Source organism: Vicia villosa, linkage group LG4, assembly GCF_029867415.1.
Source record: "Vicia villosa cultivar HV-30 ecotype Madison, WI linkage group LG4, Vvil1.0, whole genome shotgun sequence".
Classification (NCBI taxonomy): Eukaryota; Viridiplantae; Streptophyta; class Magnoliopsida; order Fabales; family Fabaceae; genus Vicia; species Vicia villosa.
Genome location: NC_081183.1, coordinates 180616678 through 180623586, shown reverse-complemented (window position 1 = coordinate 180623586; position 6909 = coordinate 180616678). Strand labels below are relative to the sequence as shown.

The 6909-nt window shown below is 40.3% G+C and overlaps 1 long non-coding RNA gene across 1 annotated transcript; it reads left to right on the top strand.

The window, feature by feature from the left end:
• Positions 1–2251, top strand: LOC131600450 (uncharacterized). Its single transcript, XR_009283148.1, has 4 exons — positions 1–447; positions 707–826; positions 911–1091; positions 1180–2251. It is a non-coding gene; the product is annotated as an uncharacterized LOC131600450 (long non-coding RNA).
• The last annotated feature ends 4658 nt before the right edge of the window (positions 2252–6909 follow it).

The window sequence follows — 6909 nt, the reverse complement described above, 5'->3', positions numbered from 1 at the left end:
ACCAAGTTTATTAACACCAAATTAATTAGCAAAAATAAAATGCACAATTAGAAGAGAGTTAGGTTTACGTGAGGAACTCAGCTTCTTCCTCTCCTCTTCACGAGACCGACGGTGATTTCGTTTTCCTTCTCCGGCCAATTCCGCCGCTCTCCACCGTAACAGAAAGAACCAAATCCTCATCTTCTCGCCTTGCTCTCAATCTTAGATTTCCTTCCCAATCTAACTCTCTCCGATCTCAGTTCTTGCTCAATCTCAAACATGCGGTGCGTTTCCGATTACGTTGTTGTGGTTATCGAATTGGTGTAAATCGAAAGATGATTGTAGATGCGTGATGAAGATGAAGCGATGATCGAAGCCATGAACGGGAAGATAGAAATCAGACGCACGGAACTTGTCAACAATGGCGAAGAGGATGCGTATCGTTGGAGGTTGACGCCATTTCATTAGGTATGTGTACTCCTTCTGAAACATTCCTCATCCTTCTTCTTGTTGCGATTCGCGGATGATTGAAGAACGATGTGTTGCAATCTGAAGATTGTTAAAGAGATGAAGATTGTCGATGAGTGGAAAAGATTGGCGAAAGATGATGATTCGGCGATGATGATGAAACACGTTGTTGTATCGGTGACGATGTCGATCCAAAGAATTGCGTGAAGTTGTTGGCGTAATTAAAGACGTTGTTGATTTTCAATTCCGTTTTCTGCAGGTTCTTGGATGAAGAAGCGGATTGAAGCGTGAAGGAGATGGAGGATTCAGGCTCGAGAGAGAAAGATGATGAAATTGGTGTCAAGATGAAGATGAGCAATGAAGTCCTCAGATCGAAAAAGTTTGTTACATTCTTTTTCCTTTTTCTGTTATAATTTTCTTCTGGTGAGTTTCTGTTCTGAATTTTCTTGTGGTGAAAATGAAGATTCAAGGTGGTGAAGATTCAGAAGTTGATTAAAGTTGTCGATTCAGAAAAAGGATTGAGAGAGATTCGATGATGAAGATGATGAGAGAAAGATTACGTTTCTGTTTTCTCTTTTGCAGGTCTTGTGATTTTTTCTGTTGAATTCGGGATGGATGCGTGGGTGATTGAGAGTGATGAAGAAGTGAGTTTTGTTACGTTCTATTTCTGATAATTTTCTGTTATGAATTTTTTTCCTCTCTTCCTAAGCACGTGCGTTGCCGTTTTTGTAGGGGTTATTGTGAAGTCAAGATTAAATAAAGAACTTTTTTTTTGATGAAGACAAATCTCTAAATAACAAGAAGGCAAAGATGAGTTGTTAAAATATCAATGATCAAGGCTTTGGAATCAAGCTTGCACTTCAAGAAGGTATAATGACTATAATTACATTCTCTAAAAGTCTTAGATGCTCAAGAAATCAACCAACCATTGCATAGACCATCCATGATAATAGCAAACATTTGCAAAATCTTTTATTCAAGTTTTACACTGGGTAAATCGATTTACCATAACATGAAATCGATTTGCCACTGTCTTAAAACATTTCCAAAAGCAAAAATTCACTTTTTGCACTATGGAAATCGATTTACCTAAAGAGGAAATCGATTTCCCACTGATTGTTTTTGAAATTTTGTTAACGTTACATGCATGAAATCAATTTCATGCTAAGGGAAATCGATTTCCCCTGTACGTTTTTTGAAAAACAGCAGCATTTCATAGCACCTTTCCACACACCTTTTCATGGAAACATTTCCTTTAATCTTGGCAATTGTTCATGATTAATCTACAAAAACTTATGATATTTCAAGGGGTGTTATGAACATCTATATATACTCAAAATTTCAAAATTCATTCTTCACCTCTTCCAATCAAAAACTCTTAGAAATTTTCAGAAATTCACATTGTTTTTCTTCAATCTTTTTCAAGATATTTTCTACACACTTTCATATCATCCAAACTAGAAAATATTTTGAGCAATCTATTACTTTAAAGAATTGTGAATTATTATCATTGGAAGGGAAGATCAATCAAGTGATTGATACATTGTTCTACTATTCAAACTCTTATACAAAATCAAATACTTGTTGTATTCTTGTTATCCAGGATTGTTGGAAACAAGTTAGACACTTTGAGAGGATTGTTCTCATAAGTGGTCTTAGTGAAAAATCCAAGAGGATTGTTCTTGGTCCAAGAGGATTGTTCTTGGTGTTTGGTTAGGCTTGTACAAGATACCAATTATATTGAAATCTCTTACTGCGTAAGGGGACTGGAGTACCCTCGGTTTGTGAGGGGAACCAGGATATATCCTTGTGTCATTTATTTTTCTGCACTTTACATCTTTTAGTAACATTACCATAAACCAGAAAAATAATCACTTTACACCATAAAACCGAAAAAGTTATAAAGTACCTAATTCACCCCCCCTCTTAGGCATATCTGATACTTACAGTTATGCAGGTTGGTTCCCTTGCCATTCTGTCATTCGATTGAGTTTTCTTTACAGTGCAGAGTTTTCGAACCGGTTCATTTGCGGTTTTTGCTTGGTTTAATCTCACACAACTCGGTTTTAATCACACATCAATTCACGGTTTACTACAAGACTGCAATTCTAGCTTGAAGATGGATGTTCATTACCAAATTGGATAAGAAACAGAGGAAGCTTTTCGATCCACGCACATAAAGCGTTTCTGTTTGGAAGTCCCGTGCTGAATTTTTATGGATCTTTGTGGAATGTATGAATCTTTGTAATGTCTCCTGGACTCTATGAATTTTTTGTAATGGATATCCCTATATAATATGGTGTAATGGATATTTGTAATGAATTTTGTGTAATTTTGTAAATGGGCTTTTGAATATTTTTGTGATCTTATATGAGTTTGAAACTTGAATAAGGACTTGAGTGGATAATGAACATAGTGATGTATAAATCTCGAATGAATGGTTGAAAGAAAAATGAAATGGATTTTGAATCAACATTTGCATGAACATCTTTGATGAATAAATCCAAATCCACTTGCAAACTTCAATGAACCTCTAACTCAAGTTAATTCCTCAATCTAAATCAACCTTGTATGATAAGCTACTAAGAAATTGGAAACATAATGGCGTCTTGAACACAATGTTCTCCTTAAACCCACAACCTTGTACCATGACTTATTCTTTTGCAATTCACCCTACAAGCATGTTGACTTAATGACCTCGAACAATAGAAACTATTTTATTTTCTCTTGATTTTAAACGACGAAATAAACGTCTTCCATAACTTATAGCACGTATAAATAGGGCAAATTTTGGGGTGCAACACACCCGTGATGGATCTTTACGACGGAACCACTGATCCCGAGGACCACATCCTCAGTGTCGAAACCATGCTCGACTACCACTCTGTCAGCGGTGCCATCAAATGTCGCATCTTCCCCACAACTATGAGGGGAGGAGCAATGACTTGGTACAAGAATCTGCCGAGGAACTCAATTCACTCCTGGGCCGATTTCAAAGACAAATTCTCCCACCACTCCACCATTTCTTGTCGACATCCGAAGACAGAAGCCTCCCTGGAGAGCATAGTGCAGGGATCGACCGAGCCTCTCCGAGCTTTCCTAAACCAGTTCAACCGCGAGGCAGTCCAAGTGCCCACATCCGAGGAGACGAAACTATATCTGCTTGACAAAGGACTCTGGCCTGGCAGCGAGTTCCACAAGGCCGTCGCCATTGAGAAGCCTCGAACACTAGAAGAACTCCTTACCAAAGCACAAGCATACATAACTTACGAGGAGAGGACCATCCCTCATCGGGTTGAGAAAAGCTCCAGGCGTGACGACACACCTCCTTGGCGTGGAGGAGATAAAAGAAGAGAAGAAAGGTCCCGAGACAGCAAAGAAAATCGAGGCCCATCTGGATGTTTCACTGAATATACCCCTCTCACAGCTCCACGCGAGCGCATCTGGACTTAATGCAAAAGCACCGAAGTCAAAGATGCCGGAGTCCGTTTTCCGAAACCATGGGCTCCGAGACCGGGTATAGACAAATCCAAATGGTGCAAGTACCACAAAGCTCATGGACATCTGACCGAGTATTGCGTCCACTTGAAAGACGCGATCGAAACATTCATAAAGGAAGGGCATCTCTCGAAATACACGAAGAGAGGCGACGCTCCTCGGAAAGATAACAGAAGATGAGACAAGTCTGACGAAGATAAATCCCCCGACCATGGGCCATTCCAGTTCGCCCTCTCTGTAACCAGGCCTGAAGACTTCCTCCCCGCTCCGGGACTAGCCTCGGCATATAGCCGTTAGGAAAATTTCCCAAAGGCAACAGTCATCTCAAATGGGGCCATCTCCAGCCAGCTCTCTGTCGGTTCTGTGAAAAGAAAGTTTGACGAGCTCATTGACAGCAACGCCGATATCGGCCCTACCCTTAGAAGATTCAAAGGAAAATTCGAAACAATCACCTTCTACCTCGAGGAACTACCCGGAGGATCACCTAACGCCAACATTCCTCTACTCATCCGAGCAAAAATGGCAAATTTTGATGTCCGTCGGGTCCTGGTCGCTGAGGGCAGCTCGTGCGACATAATGTACTTACATCTATTCAAAACACTTCAGCTCAATGACTCCCACGTAACTCCATATGTAGGAGCCGACCTTCAAGGATTCAACGACTCTACCTCCAAGCCTTGGGGATATGTCGAACTCCTGGTGACAATCGGCGAGGAAGAAACCGCTAGGGTGATCAAGACCCAATTCCCTGTCGTCCACTATGAATCCCTTTACAACTGCATATTGGGAAGACCAGCTATTGCCGAGCTCACTACTGTCCCGTCCACAGCCCACCTAATGATGAAATATTACACCAAAAAAGGCAGGGTCACGACGATCAAGGGAGATATCGAGGATGCGAGGAGATGCTTCGACGCTGCTGTCAAAGGTTACCAATCCATGAACAAACAGCCCAAGATATCCAACAAGAATGAAGAAGGCGAACAAAGCAAAAAACCGGACATCAACTCCGTCGATCTAGATGCGCGGTTCTCCGAGGAGGAGCTAAAGCACGCCTCCGAAGACTCTGCAGCAACGATAGGGAAGTCCGCCCATCCCATCCGCCCAATTCCTGACGGCGACTTCGAGCTCATCCCCCTGGGAGACAACCCCAGCATAAAGGTCAAGATCGGAGTAGGAATCCCATAGATCACGAAGAAACAGCTACAAGCATGCCTCCGTCAGAATGTCAAATTGTTCGCTTGGAGCGCCGCCGAGATGCCTGGACTCGACTCCGAGGTCGTCTGTCACCAGCTTAGTATCAATCGATCCACTAGGTTCGTAGCTCAACATAGGAGAAGGCAGTCTCCCGAAAAAGCGGAGGCTGCCGAGAAAGCTGTAAAAGACCCTCTATATGCAAATTTTATTTTCGAGGCCAAGTGTCATACCCCAAAATTTGCCCACCATATTTGACACTCTGGCTCATTTGAATATCAGACGCTCAAGACATGACTGACTGTACACTCTCCTGAACAACAGCCTTTCAACTAGGGTTTTCTCTTTCACAAAGAAAAGTCAGGTTCTGATGCCTCCAATGGACTCCATGGCCTCCCATATGATTCAAATGATCCTCATGCCAAGTTTCAAGCCCTGATTCAAAAGATTGCTCACTCAACGGCCCAAACGATCGATAATCGACTAGTTGACCTAAAAATCAAACTATGGTCAAACCACAGTCAAAACTTCTGATTTTTGGTCAACATCCTCATTATGAAGTATCATTCATCATTTGATCAAGTATTGATCATGATTCATCAAGGAAAGTTCATAATTCAACAAAACCTAAAGTTTCGAAATTAGGGTTTTTGACATAAAAGTCAACCGAACTTTGACCAGCCATAACTTCCACATGGAACATCAAAAATTTCCCATCCAAAGCTCATTTTGAAGGAAATTGAATTCTCTACAACTTTGCCTCTCACATACCAGGTCTAAAAATGCTTCATTTAAGAGATGTGAGCCAATACATTACAGGTCCTCTGAAAAGGTCAACGAAAACACATTTTGGGTCAAAGCTCATAACTTGAGCATGGAATATTTAATTGAGATGAAACCAAAAGCATCCTTTAGAGGACATCCTTAGCATCTTAAAAAACTCAAAAACACTTCCATATCTTAAAAGTTGAAGGAGTTATGGCTCGCACAAGTTGGCGATTTTGAGGAAGTACATGAAAAGCAAAGTGATGAATCTTGATATTTTCAATCAATGGGCCTAACTTTTGGAGTTCAAACATGTCCATGGGCCTTATATATACCTTTTAATTAATTATTTTGTTTTTACAATATTTATCTTATTTATTTGAATTTTTAATTCATTTAAGTATGAATAAATCATTATAAATATGAAAAGTTAATTTTAAATCAAAGATTTGATTTTGTAATCAAATCCAATCATACAATTGCTCCATATTATATGAAAATTCGTGCAAAAAGGTTATGGAGAGAGTATTTTCCAAAATTAGCAAGTATTACATGATTTCTAAATCAAAACTTCTTTCTCTTAAAACAAAAGGGCCAAGCCCAAGATCAAAACCCTAATTTGCACCTTATAAATATCATATGCTGCATACAAGGCAAGGGGACGAAAATTGAGCCTCATAGGATTCTCCAAAGCTTCCAACTTCACTCAAAAGGTAGGGCACGAGAAATCTTATTCCACAACTAATCCCAAGCAATTTCAAGCCTTGTATCACGATCATGAAAGTACCAGGAGCAATTTCCAACCTTTCTTGAAGCGTGCAACACACAGGGACACTCTCCTCCATAGTTACACCATTGGTGATGCTTCTTTGATCTCAAACGTTTCTATTTACGCCATTTAAATCATTCCCATGCATACCTATATGTTTATCACATTATTTAGGATCAGTTTGACGCTTCTTTTATGAGGTTTGATGCAGGGGCGATAAAACACCATGGTTAGGG